A 14,843-nucleotide genomic window follows, 5' to 3' on the forward strand; every position below is an offset into this window, starting at 1 on the left:
TAAATTGCTGTGTCAATCTAAGTGATACATAGAATAAAGTGAGAGCTTGAACTGAAGTAGATATCCAAGCTTTGCAGTATGCTGATCTTTCACGGATTAGTGGATTCTTTTTAGCTACCATGTCTTTTGTAATTTTTCGCTCAATGTATCAGATAACTGCTTTGCAACATTTTTCATCTTTTGACTTCAAAGCAAATTAAAAGTCTTTGAGCTTGCTCCCTATTGTTCTGCAGTTTATTCATGCACCAACACCCTCATCACCACCTGACGTAAAGAATAGCACATAGCACATTGCTATGTATAAACAAGGCAACTTTTTTTTAAACTTCTGCCTCGGGCCACTTATTCTCAATAGAGTACAAGGTTTTTTAAGTTGTATTTAGACTGTACTTTTCAGTTGTTATAATAATCTTAAACTTTTGAATTTCAAGGTTACCCACTTTAGAAGATTTCTTAAAATATACTGTGCAGTATCATGAATTTTCCCAACTGTGATTGATTTTGCAGCCACAGACCTTCAAGATTTCTTTTCAATTATTAAGAATTATAAACTGGCTGCTTTCACAATCTCAATTTGAAGGCTGTGCGTTTTGAATATAATGTATCTGATCTTTGAGCCCTCTGGTTGGTCAAAGACTCTGACCACTGGTCTTACATTATCTTGTCTTCTGTGTTCATTGAGCAGGATTGGAGGCAGCTGAATGTGACAGGTCTTCACCACTCTCCAAGGCCTAGGTTTTTCTTTGCCTTCGGGGGGAACAACATGGTGGAGGTGCAAAGACTTTGGTGAAACTTTGGAAGAATCCTAGGTATTACTTAGGATCATGTCATAGCTTTCACCTTTTCATGCTCCATGGGAGGTTATATCATCCTGCAGTTCATCATTAATCCTAAACTTTCTTTCTTTATCATTGTACTCCTGATTTTGTGACATTACTGACAAGGGTTTATGATATATGAGCACAGAGGCGTTTGTTGCTTGTTATCCTGTTATACCGTGAAAGTCAGAATTGTCAATTTTTTTTCTCTTTGATGGTATTCGTTCACAGCCGTGCTCCAGTGATGGAATGAGGGAGGCCTTAGTTTAATGTGCATTACAATTTGCATTCAATCTTGGTTTTGATGTGTGGTGCCAGGGCGGTGGGGTCAGGAAGAGGTCTACCCACCCTGCTTCTGGCCCTGTGTCAAATTCTAATTCTCAGGTTTCAGTGTTTGAAATACAGAGATATTTCCTTGTTTGCACAATGTTTGTAGATCCCCTTTCTATTGGGCAGCATGCTGAGCTGGTTGCCCGACATAAGGTTGTACAGTGTTTACCTGTTTGTATTATCTGCAGTAATCCTTATATTTACGCTGAGGGAGTATATATTTTGATACCCTTCACTTTATTTACAGATAAGATGAGCAGCACTACAGCAGGGTGGAGAGTAGATGGTTTGGAGTAGAGGTGGTAGGTGCTTTTAAGTTTGGTTATTAGTGTCACAAGTAGGCTTACATTAACATGGCAATGGGACTACTGTGAAAATCCCCTAATCGCCACATTCCAGTGCTTGTTCAAGTACACAGAGGGAGAAGTTAGCATGGCCAAGGCGCCTAACTAACATGCCTTTTGGACTGTGGGAGGAAACCTGAGCACCTAGAGGAAACCCACACAGCCAAGGTGAGAACATGCAAACTCCGCACGAGCAGTCACCCAAGCCGGGAATCAAACCTGGGTCACTGGCACTGTGAGGTAGAAATGCTAACACTGTGACACTGTGCTGCCCTTACAAATCCTCATTGTGGGTGATAAAAGCCCCCATTAGAACTTTTGATGTTCTGTTTCTCTTTTGTATTTTTGTTACTTTAGGATTAAGGAATCCTTGCTTGTCTCCTATGAGACACCTCTGGTGTTGTTGGAGTAGGGAGAAATATGTACCGGTGTATGCTCAAGGGAACTGGGTGGAATGTTGTTGATAGGGGTGCTAGATGCCCCTCTGAGGCACATGGAGATAGGAGTAGTTTGCTTTGTTCAATGTAAAAGAGTGATATGAGTATTCATGACCTATTTGCCCTTATGCCAGTGTGTTTTTGGTCCAAGTTTAGCTCGATTGAGTAGGTTAGGGAAATAATAACTGTGCTAATACAGGTCAGGTGATGGATACATTGAGCAGGGGAGTAGGTCCCCCTCCCCCTAGAGATCCTTTTTGGGGGCGTCTGGACTATTGTCCTTCTTGAGTCTTGGTTCCCTGGGGATGTAGTATCCTGTTGGCTGCGGGGTCTGAGTATGAGTCTTGATGCTTTGGTTCAGTGTTGTTAGTCTTTCTTCAGTTGGAGATTAGGCTGGATGGAGGAATGGGCCACCCTCCTCCAATATAGAGACTGAAAAAAAAAGACTGCCATCCGTCTTAAGGCTTGGGCTCTCCTGAAGTGGGGTCAATATCCTATTTCTTGTGAAGTTATACTGTTCTGTTCCTCATATCCTTTTTGTGAAAGTGTACACTGTTAGACCACATCACATGTCTATTGGCTAATCCTGCTATTCTTCTCTTTCTGGGGTTTCCTTTCTCTCTAGGTGGTTGAGGTACTGATACAGGCTTTAATTTGTATATTTCATTCTGGAGGGTTTCCCTTATCTTGTTGGGGTGAGGAAAGTTATATTTCCTCTCCAAAATATCCCGTTGAGGCATGTCTTGACAATTTTTTTTTCTTGTTGATAGGGTTTCCTTGGTGGAAAATGGTTTAATTTTTCCCCTGACAGTAGGGCCTGAATGATGCCTTTGATGTGGCTGGTAAGGAGTGAGATCTGTTGTGTTGCAAGTCTTGGTGTGGTAAAAGAACCATAGAGTCCCTACAGTGCAGAAAGAGGCCACTGGACCCATTGCGTCTGCACGGACCACAATCCCACCCAGGCCCTACCCCATACCCCGACATAGTTACCCACTAATCCCTCTGACCTACGCATCTCAAGACATTAAGGGGCAGTCATTTAGCATGGTCAATTCCTAACCCACACACCTTTGGACTGTGGGAGGAAACCCGAGCACCCAGAGGAAACCAACGCAGACACGAGGAGAATGTGCAAACTCCACATAGACAGTGACCCAAGCTGGGAATTGAACCCAGGTCCCTGGAGCTTTGGCTCCTCTAAACGAAAATATATACCACCATGTCATGTCTTCTAACCACTGGTGGTATTCTGATGTTCCCTTTTTGTTGGGGTATCCATTCATTGCTTAAAGATCTAGGGATGCTGAGTTAGGAACCGATTGGTTGTATTTTACCCTACAAGGGATCCCCTATATTGTGTAACTGTCTTTGTTATATTGTGGAGGAGGGTGTGTACCATGTGCCATGTGCTCATGGCTTTATCCTGTTATCTTGTTATCCTGAGATCCCCCAGGCTTTCTGGTATCCTCTCATTATTTGTACGAAAGGAAACTCCCACTACAATGATTACAAATGATTGATAATCTGTTGAGTACTTGCAGTTTATTTCTGTATGTATATGTAGAATAATGATGGATCTGTACTGTACTAGATTTTGGGGATTTGTTGCTGTGGTAAATTGTAAAATGGAAAACCCTCAATAAAAACATTCATTAAAAAAATGCAATCCCTATGTGCAACACTTATCTAAACAAGGTCAACATCAGCTTTCAAACCGTTGAGTGGAAAAGTAATGATTAACAGAGCAGTAATATTAAGCAAAATTGATGGGATAGAAAATTGCTAACAATCTGCCTAATTTCCCTTTTTTGGTTTGTTCATTTAAATTATTCCCGTATGAAAGAAAAATGGAAAAGATTTTCTGTAACTTCACATAGAATTCATATTTATACTTAAAGGAGTGGAACCAATTTGTGACACATGGGTTTAAACAACTCAAGTTCCAGGAATCACGTACTACAGACCCACAGAAAGGTGGCTGTATCTTTCTGCCTTTGAGAGAAAACCAACACTTTATTCCTGTAAACACAGAAAGAGTTGGCCTTTCAATTTTGAGTCACAAGGTAATTTGTTCAGAACTTGAGCAAAATAATTAGACTGGCACTTCAGTGTGGTACTGAGGAAGAGTGTGCTGTTTTTCAGTGAGCTTTAAAGCAAAACCCTGACTGTTCAAGTGGACTTGAAAGATCCCATGACACTATTCAAAGACAGGAAGTTCTCCAAGTACCCTGACCAGTACTTATGCCTCAACTCATGGTTATTTACAGGATCGCAGAATGGTTAGAACATGGAAGGAAGCTATTTGGCCCATCGTGTCTGTGCTAGCTCTCTGAAGGAGCAGTTCACCAAGTGCCATTCTCCTGTCTTCCCCTCGGAGCTGCACACAATTTGCTATTTTGGATAACAATAGAGTTTCCCCTCGAGTGCCTCAATGGAACCTGCCACACAGTGCTTTGCAGATCCCAATCACTTGCTGTGTGAAAAGGTCTTTTGTCATGTTGCCATTGCTTTATTTGCTAATTAATTAATTCTGTTCCGTCTTGTTTTCAAACCTTCCAGCAATGAGAACGATTTTTCCTGATCAACTTTATTCAGACCCTTCATGATTTTGAATACTGCTATCAAGTATCCACCCTGTCTTCTCTTCTCCAAGGAGAAAAGTAACAACTTTAGTAATTGATGTTCCTTATCCCTGGAACTTTTTCTGCACTCCTTCTAATGCCTTCACATCCTTCCCAAAGTGTGTTGGCCAGATTGGGTGCAATACTTCACTTGAGGCTGAACTAGCTACAGGCCCAACATAATTTCCTTCATTTTGTATTCTATAACCCTATTTAAATACCAAAGATACTGTATGATTTATTAACTGCTTCTCACTCAGTCCTGTCATCTTCAATGATGATTTATGCACGTTGGCACCCATGATAAAAGGGGGTCACGAACAATGTTATCAAGTGACACATAACCTCACATCTGTTTGAGGTCTTTGCAAAATTGGCCTCTTCCGATTTTTATAACATGCTTAATGGATTGTGGTGTGCAGTGTGCCCGAGTGCTCATCTTGGGTTCATTGCAGTGCTGAAAATTGGTACCTGATTTCACTTTACTTCCTCCTGATTATTACACCCATCCTCAAATCCCCTGATTGTCTCACCCCTTTCACTTGCCCCCTCCTTTTTCCAATCACTCCATTCTCCTAGGGTCTACCTGATTATGGTGCCAGTGACACAGCAGCCCAGAATTGAAATCCTTTTCACCATTGAGCTGCCTGGAGATACCCGGCAGGTACCTGCAGCTCACTGGTCTCAAGTAAATGAATCCTCCAGCCACTCCAATTCAGCAATCAGTTTCAAAGCCTTTATGTCTAACTGTAGTGTGAAAGCACAATAATGAATAGTTCAAAATAAATGTTAAGAACATAATTCCTTCAATACTATTCTGTGAAAAGTATTGGACAAATTTCTATTGAAATCTTGGTATTATGATTTTTGCTACAGTTATTAAGGGAAACTCTATTATGATAGGTACCTGTGGAAGCACATTTGTTCCACGTGGGAAGTGCTGCTATAACACTGCCAATCTCAAATTAGCACACTATGATAGGCAAAAGATTGGCTGCGCTATCTCCCCCTCACTATGATGTAGCAGCACCAGCGACATGAACAATGAAATAAAAATAGTTACATTACATTTTGAATATTCATTAGCCATGACGTTTTTTGCTATGTCACAGAATCAAGTTCTTCACATCAACTCTGGCATTATACAGAGATATTCTAGGCTATTGTACTATTAGGTTGTCCTTAAACTGGATTACAGGGCAGAATTTAACATGTGTAGCAGGAGCCCATCATCTGCAGTGAAATCTTTTGGCACCCATGCCAATTCAACCTCCATTTTAGCCCCAAAATAAAAAAAAGAAGAAAGTTCCCCCTTCCCAATGCCGAGTCCTTTGATCAGGCAGCGTGCATTTGAACAGTGGACCAAGCCCTAAGAAGGCCACAGGCAGACCGCATATGGTTTGCTGAACAGTGTCCCTCACCTGCTGCTGTTTGAATTCCAGTGATGGTGAGATGAGGTCATTAATCAGTGGCCACCATTGGTCTCCGGGCAGGAAGGAATAAACCTACCTAACACAGCCTTAATCAGATGGCAATGGGAAGCTGATGAGATCCCCACATCCTACTGCCTAATCACACAACACCACCCACACCTCCCCCCAGCTTTCTTATTAAACTGGCTCACTGGAGGCTTCTTGTAGCAGTTAAAGTTTTTGTGGGGGCTGGAGGAGAATGAGTGTCTATCCGGACCCCACAAAGATCTTCTGCATTGCTGCCAATGTAGAAATGCCTGACCCTGCTTACAGCTTGCCTCACATCTGTTCCCCCCAACAAGCCTGACTTCTGGCTCTGTACATGGAATAATCGATCAATTGTTCTGCTCACCAAACTGGCAAGCACTCATTTTGTGTCTGCAGATTACAGAGAAAATGTTAATGGGGCCCCAAGCTGTAATTGATTCGAGCCTTCTGACCACCACATTAAATAAGCACCATCACTCCAAAGCCAATATCATTGCCAGTCAACATCCAGTGCAAGGATATTCCTCATTGAACTTTGGATTGCAAAAGTAATGATATAATAGGCTTGCCACAGTTCCAACTTGAAGGGTCAACGTCCACATCCTTAACCTGTCTTTTCCCCTTTTCAAATCCCCATATATCCCCAGAGGTGGCACAGTGGTTAGCACTACTGTCTCACAGCGCCCAGGACCCGGTTCAATTCCCGGCTCGGGTCACTATGTGGAGTTTGCACATTGTTCCCATGTCTGCATGGGTTTTCTCGGGTGCTCTGCTTTCCTCCCAAATTCCAAAGATGTGCAGGTTTGGTGGATTGGTCATACTAAATTGCCCCTTCGTGTCAGAGAGACAAGCCAAAGTAAATGCATGGGGTTATGGGGTTAGGACCTGAGTGGGTTTGTGATCGGTGCAGACTTGATGTGCCTCCTTCTGCGCTGTAGGATTCAAAACTCCATATGCATTTTTAATATTTTTTTGTTACCTACTAATCTTCCTTTTCAACTCAAATGTGTTCACTTTACAATTATACATCATACTGACTTTAAACAATACACCATTCTCAGTTTAAAACAATAAGTAGAATGCCTTATGTCAACCGGGTAAAAATTGTGTTCTATCCAAATAGTGTGTTAAGAGTGTGCTGTATCGATATAGACAATAAAATAACCATGAATAGAGTTCTTGCTAATGTATTAGGTTAAGGACAAAGGTGACTGATTCTAAAACATTAAATCTTTTCACGTGTTAATTGTTCTTGTTCCATGTTAAATGTAATGTTTGGCCATATGGATATTCAAGTCTGCGCTGGAAAGCCAGCTGTTTAACCTCACTGATATCGGGTTACAAATGCTATCAATCATTGCAACCTGACTTTGTCCTCCTGTCTCCGAAAACTTTCTTTGTTAAAGTAACCACATCAAAAAGCACAGGTGAATCTCCTCAAGCCACTTGGCTTGAGTGTATTCAACTTTGTTACGTGCTTTTGTAGTATTAAGGACAGACAAGAAATGATAATCTTTCATAAACAAATTAACTTTTGCTGATTAATTTTGTTTGATTTAGCACAAAATTCTGTTTATTTACATTTGCTGATAGACCATAGTAATCCAATGAAGTTTGATAATATTTAAAACAAACCTTACATTCATATAATGCATTCAATGTAGGCAAACATCCTAAGGCACTTATGAACAATTCAAAACAAAGTTTTGACGCTAAACCATAGATTGAGAAATGAGTAAAAATGACCAAAAACCTAATTAAATGGATAAGTTTTTAAAAGCCATCTGAGCCAAAGAGTGAAAGAAAATTCAAGAGGTTTAAAGAGGGAGTTCCAAAGCTTGGGGCCAAGGCAGCTGGAAGCAGCCCCATCAGTGGCAGAACAGTTAAAATCAGGAGGCTAGACTTGGAGAAATGCAAAGATCTTGAAAGTAAGGCACAGATACAGAGGAACAAGGCCAGGAAGGATTTTAATATTGAGGCAGTGTTGAATCGGGAGCCACAGAATGTCAAGAAGCAGAGGGGTGATGCATGAATGAGGCTTAGAGAGAATTAAAATAAGGGCTTGTTACTATCTCTGTAGATACCGATAAATTTTAAAAGATTTTAACTTCTGGTTATTAGCTGAAAGAGTGACCAACAAAATTTGATGTTCTTAAACTTTTACTGTAACGTTTGACTAAAAGAAATGAATAAACATTATTTTTGTTTTGTGGGCAACTTATAATACTTTAATTACAGAAAGTGACATTCTCCTTCGCATCTATCACATTTGCCGTAGAATTACAGCCAGTTTAGCAATTGTCCACAGTTAGTCCCAGTTTCTATTGGTTTCCCGCAACCCCATTTCACTTCTTCAAGTAACTCCTCAGGTTTCCTAAGCTCCTCACACTCCGCTTCCTTCAAGGACTTCATCCCATTCTCCTAGTTTCTCCGCCTCCATCACAACTGTTCCGATGATGCTATCTTTATAACAGCACTTCTGGCATGCCTCCCTTTTTCCTTAACCAAGGCTCCCGCTGCCACCACAGTGATTTACAGGGCACTCAATCATGTCTGACCTACCTCCTACAACTCTGTCCTCACCCCTTTACCTTACTCAGCGAACCATGGTAGGATTTTCCTTGTCCTCACTTTTCACCCCACTAGCCTCAGTATTCTGCTGCCATTTCTGCCAACTCCACGATGCCACCATGAAACATACCCTCACCCCCGTGTCAGCATTCCGCAGAGACCTCTCCCTCCATGATACCTGGGTCCACTCCTCCATTGCTCCCAACCCTTCATTCCCTTCCCATAGAATCTACCCATGCAATCACAGAAGTGTAACGTTTGTCCCTTAACCTCCATCCTCCTCATTGTCCAAGGCCCCAAACTCTCCTTTCAGGTGAAGCAACGTTTCACTTATGCCTCCTTCAGTTTGGTCTGTTGCATTCGCTGCTCCCAATGTGGCCATCCCTACACTGGGGAAGCTAAACGCAAGTGGGTGACTGCTTTGCGGAATGCCTTCGCTAAGTCCACAAGCATGACCCCAACCTTTTTGACTTTTGCCATTTCAACTCACCATCTTGCTGTCATTCCCACATGTGAATCCTTGGCCTATGACGGCATTCCAGTAAAGCAAATGGGAGGAACAACACCTCATCTCCTAACTAAGTACTTTACAGCCTTCTGAGTTCAGCAACTTTATACTGTGAAAATTTTCCTCCGTCTTGACCCTTGCCTTTAAATCCAAATTTTTTGTCAATGCAACTCCTCTGCCCTCCTGGTCATCCGTCACTTGGTCTTAAGTTTTGCTTTCACTGAGCACTGATCTTTGTTCTATTAACACATTCTGCTATCTTATCTTAATGCCACAATTATGCACCTTCTATAGTCCTTAACACTGCCATTAACATTTCCTTTGCCTTGTGCCCTAAAGATCTTTGTGTACTCTCTCTTCGTTCACACCCTTTTCTGTTTGGTTCAACCTGCTCCACCCTTTCTTACGCAGTATAAAATCCATCACATTTCTCCATCCCAATAGCCCTGATGAAGTCATACAAAGTTGAAACATTAACTTTATTTCTCAACCCACAAATGTTGCCATACCCACTAAGATTTTACAGCATTTACTGTTTATATTTCAGATTTCCAGCATCTGCAGTATTTTGATTTTATTGTGGTAACTTCGAGTAGCTATCTCCAGCTACTTTGCTCTGTTTTCAAAGAATTGCTTAAATCCACCATCAGCAGCAAAGTCTGTTTCACTAGTTCTTTTTCCCTGGCCATGCCAGGCCAAATCTCCCGGAATGCTCAGATGGCTACAAGATTCATCACTTTGATTAGAGATCGTCTCCCTCCCACATCTGACTATGGTAGCTCATAGAATCAAGTAACCTTTACTTTTTGTTGAACACACACAATCTCTTATCTGTACATGATATTCTTTGATTTGTAGGGTAGCCTGTAACCTGAATTCAGAAATGGCTTTCCGTGCCTTCTTTTCCATGGCAACATGAAACACATATTTGTATCTCGGTGTGAATACTAATAATTTGTCTTTGACCTCAACTCCCTTTCATCTTCGATGCAAGCAGCTTGTTTACAGCCCAAGTGTCTTTACAATCTGACATTTGTAACACTTTCTTCGAACTTTAGAGACTCACACGTCAACAAATTGTAAAACCAAGAGATCATAGCCATTATCTTCAATCACAAATTTGATTTGATATATTATTGTCACATGTATTAACATACAGTGAAAAGTATTGTTTCTTGCGCACCGTACAGACAAAGCATACCATTCATAGAGAAGGAACGAGAGAGTGCAAAATGTAGTGTTACAGTCATAGCTTGGGTATAGAGAAAGATCAACTAAATGTGAGGTAAGTCCATTCAAAGTCTGACAGCAGCAGGGAAGAAGCTGTTCTTGAGTCAGTTGGTACGTGACCTCAGACTTTTGTATCTTTTTCCAACAGAAGAAAGTGGAAGAGGGAATGTCTGGGGTGTGAGGGGTCCTTAGTTATGCTGGCTGCTTTGCCGAGGCAGCAGGAAGTGTAAACAGAGTCAGTGGATGGGAGACTGGTTTGCATGATGGCTTGGGCTATATTCATACCTTTTGTAGCTCTTGCAGTTTTGGGCAGAGTAGAAGCCACACCAAGCTGTGATACAACCAGAAAGAATGCATTCTACGTTGCATCTGTAAAGGTTGGTGAAAGTTGTAACTGACATGCTAAATTTCCTTAGTCTTCTGAGAAAGTAGAGTTGTTGGTGAGCTTTCTTAACTATAGTGCCAGCATGGGGAGACCAGGACAGGTTGTTGGTGTTCTGGACACCTAAAAACTTGAAGCTCTCGACCCTTTCTACTCCATCCCCATTGATGTAGACAGGAGCATGTTCTCATTAAGCTTTTTGAAGTCAATGACAATCTCCTTCGTTTTGTTGACATTCGAAGGAATATTGTTGCCGCACCAGTTCACCAGATTCTCTGTCTCATTCCTGTACTCTGTTTCGTCATTGTTTGAGATCCGACCCACTGTAGTGGTGTCGTCAGCAAACTTGAAAATCGAATTGGAGGGGAATTTCATCACGCAGTCATAGGTGTATAAGGAGTATCCTGGGGCACCGGTGTTGAGGATGATCATGGAGGAGATGTTGCCTATCCTTACTGATTATGGTCTGTGAGCTAGGAAGTTCTGGATCCAGTCACAGAGGGAGGTGCTGAGGCCCTTGTATCTTCTCAGTAAAATTGTCTATACCTTCTGTTGGTCTGTTATGATCAAACCACTTCATTAACATTAATTTTAATAATCTTATAAACTTCATAATTGTAACAGACTGCAGAGCTTTAGATGACCAGAAAGTTATGTGGGGTAAAAGATGGGAGACCAGCCAGGAGAGTGTTGAATTTGTCAGTCCCCACGATAACAAAGGATTGGATAAGGCTTTCATCAACAGATGAACTGAGGAAAGGTCAGTGTCAAGATATGGCAGCAGGAGTTCATAGTCATGGAGTCATAGAGGCTTACAGCATGGAAACAGGCCCATTGGACAAACTTGTCCATGCAGCTCTTTTTTTAAACCTTTAATGCAATTGTACAATTATGCAACTGTTTCAAAATCTGTATTTTGAATCAGGGACTGGATTTTTGTTGCAAATTGGGTCACAAAGCACTGAACTTAAGTTTTTTGGCTGAAAAAGTTATTTTCCTCTGCCTTCCAATCACATGATGTAGATACATCCACAGTGCTGTTGAGAAGGGAGTTCCAGGATTCTGAAGTCTGGTAGATTAATGCATTGTAATTGTAACAAAATAAAATGTGATAGTTTTGAAGATAAGTAATGTGCAATTGATAATAAAACAAACCAGAAAAATTTAGGGGTAAAAAGCAGAAAATGGAGGCAAACGTGGAGATGGATAGGTATGCAGTTTCCTTGAGGTCGGATCGGATGCGGAATGGCTACCTGTCTGCAAATGACTAGTAACTTGTTATAGTCATTAAGTTGCCAATTAAAATAATTGGTAAGAAGCCAGTCAGCTTTTCTGGTCAGCCTGTTGGCCCCTCGCAGCATCTGGAGCATAGCAGATGCCTGGAGTGAACCTCACAGCAGCAGACCAGGGTTTTGGGGTGGGGTGGGGGGGGGGGGGGTGGAGAGGGGTGCGGCGGGGGGGGTGGAGAGGGGTGCGGCGGGGGGGGGTGGAGAGGGGTGCGGGGGGGGTTGCATGGGGGGTGTGGAGGGGGAGGGGGAGTGTGGAGGGGGAGGGGGGTGTGGAGGGGGAGGGGGGTGTGGAGGGGGAGGGGAGTGTGGAGGGGGAGGGGGGTGTGGGGGGGGGGAGGAGGGGGAGAGGGGTGTGGGGGGAGGGGAGAGGAGGGGGAGGGGGGTAGGAGGGGAGGGGGAGGGGGGGTTGATGGTGGTGGTTACGCATGTTCGCGCGTGCGTGTGTACCTAGAGGCTGCATCAAGGTGGAGGTGCCCTCTATCTCTCTTACCTGCATTGCCAGGCTACAGCTCTGTCAGTGCTGGAGGACCTCCTCATGACTTTTTAGCTTCAAGAGCCCACACACATGCTGCCTTTAATTTGTGGCGAATGTGCATTCTGACCACTAATTGGCCGATCCTTCCAAAGTCGGCTGATTGTCACCAGTAGGATGTGAGGCTGAGACCCAGATTTGATTCTGATGTCATGATTCCAACCTCAGAAGATAAACCTGTCCATTTTGTTCAGACATGTTCCCTACTGAATGTTTCAGTCAACTTTCAATGTTCTGTGATGAGTTGTACTGATATTTGAAGAATGCAGAACATGACATTACTGTCAATGCCATGGAATATATGCTCAATTTCTGACAATGCTACATCTTCTTGGATAGTTATTGCATTATGCATTAGATCTGAATTATCCAGCAAAGTAATATGATTATGGTTTGATTAAAATGAAAGACTGGTATTTATAATTTATTATCTCAGGATGCCAAAATGACTATGACTAATTAGGTATTTTTGAAGTGTAACCATGGTTGTAACAGACCAACACTGTGACACTCTGTCCACGTGATTGATCAGAGAGCTAGCTTGTTTCATGTCATTTGATACCCTCATGATGAAGATGTAAAGGGTTCTGAGTGCAATTTTAAGGTAACTATGCACAGGCCTTGCATGGTCTAACTAGGGACCTTTGGAAGTGGACACTGGAGGCCAGTGAAATAAATTTATACGTTTGATATTTGTGCGCCAGGAGAATCAGTCATGATAATTTTGACCCACAAAAAATCTGGCCTTTCGTATTGTCCCTCCTAAGTGCCTCTCACATCCTCCTCCCCACTTCTCAGGCACAGTTAGTTTGATTGCATGACCTCTACAACTAGCGACTTGTCTCAGAACACCGAGATTGGGCAGTTCAACAGCTATGTACATAAATGACAGAGTCTAACAATCCCTAAGAAAAGTGGCATTCTGGCTGTGTGCCCAAACTGAAAAATGACCCCTTTATATTTTAACATACCCTTATCCATACTCTGTTTCTACTCAACAAAAACAAACATATAATAATATTACAGCCATCTGACGATCCTAAATTGGTTTTCAGTTTAATTCTTAGCACAATCAGGATTGTTTAGCAGGGTTTGTCCATTCACAAGATTACGTCTAATTGCTCTATTTTGAGTTTTGCAAGCATGGACTGGTTAGGTACGGTCATAGCTGAAAGGACATGCTCTTTGATAGAATCTGCCAATCATTAGGATGTACCTGCCTATGTACCTGGCATCACATTGGCACTGAAATTCATACATCATATTGCTCATTTGCGGAAAATCTATTTAAGATTTTCAGTTGGCTTGGTGTGGTTCAACAAGCATGTTAGGATCTACATATATTCACACAGTGCCCTGCCCTGTACAGAAGAAGGAACATGTCCATACAATGTGCCTTTTTCAACTAAACAGAGGCTTGAGCAATAGTCATTCTCTGGTTCATTCCCCAGAGGAATAACTTGACATAGCAGAATTGACTGGCCCAGTTTGAAATTGAAAAAAAGCTGCGAAGTTCTCTTTTTCATGCTGTATTCTCCATGTCAATGTTTTCGTCAGAGTCCATTTGCCAACTAATCAGTATTCTCTTCACACGCAATATAAATTGTTGCTCTCCCCTTTCTTGCAAATTATCCTGATAATTTCAAGATGAAAAGCATTGATAACATTTTTTTCAACAATATTCAACTTCTGGACCACCAAACTATTATATTAAAATGTCACCTGTAAATTGCATGCCGAGCAAAATTCTCTGCTGGTTTATATTCTCAGTGTTGGAGATAATCCACAACATTGGTGTGCAGTCTATCGCTTCACAAGTAGAACACTCGCCTACATTTAGAAGGACTGATAACAGCTAATGGAAATAATTGCTAATGATCACCTACGAATGATTTGTTCAAATTTAGTCAATTCCATAATATGATCCCAGGCAATTTCATTTTCAATCCACAGATAAAAATCTAAAATGGAAAAATTTAATGGAGACTGGGAAAACAGGATGTGGGACAAAATGAAAATATCTTACAGAATATTGGTGAGATGCAGTTGGCTACCCAACATTTGATCCTTTTGGGTTGGGGTGGTTGCTTTCCAGGGTTCTCCATTCCACTTTTGTTTTGAAGGTAATGATACTTGAGCAGCTTCCTTGATACCTTGGAAACCCATTTTGATTGTTGGATCATTTGGTGCAGAAGATGTTTCCTTAGCTTTGATTAATTGTGAATGTTATCAATTTATCTGCTTTGGTCATAATTTTTTGAATTATGTTTTTTGTATTCCTTTGTGTCTTTGGAAACCAGAGCAAAGAGAGACTAACGCAG

General features: G+C 41.8%; 1 protein-coding gene across 3 annotated transcripts in view; it reads left to right on the forward strand.

Annotated features, from left to right (window-relative positions):
- Positions 1-14,843, forward strand: part of LOC145343021 (guanine nucleotide-binding protein G(I)/G(S)/G(O) subunit gamma-7) — a 253,139-nt gene that overhangs the window by 196,654 nt on the left and 41,642 nt on the right. The window contains exon 1 of one of the 3 annotated variants that reach the window (XM_080188757.1): positions 2,695-2,771. The exons of the other annotated variants lie outside the window; for them this stretch is intronic. The gene's annotated coding sequence lies outside the window, so the exon portion shown is untranslated. Of the gene's footprint in view, positions 1-2,694; positions 2,772-14,843 lie in introns of those variants that run through there. 3 annotated transcript variants of the gene reach the window in all.

Source organism: Carcharhinus amblyrhynchos, chromosome 5 (genome assembly GCF_965287045.1).
Source record: "Carcharhinus amblyrhynchos chromosome 5, sCarAmb.v2.hapA, whole genome shotgun sequence".
NCBI lineage: Eukaryota > Metazoa > Chordata > Chondrichthyes > Carcharhiniformes > Carcharhinidae > Carcharhinus > Carcharhinus amblyrhynchos.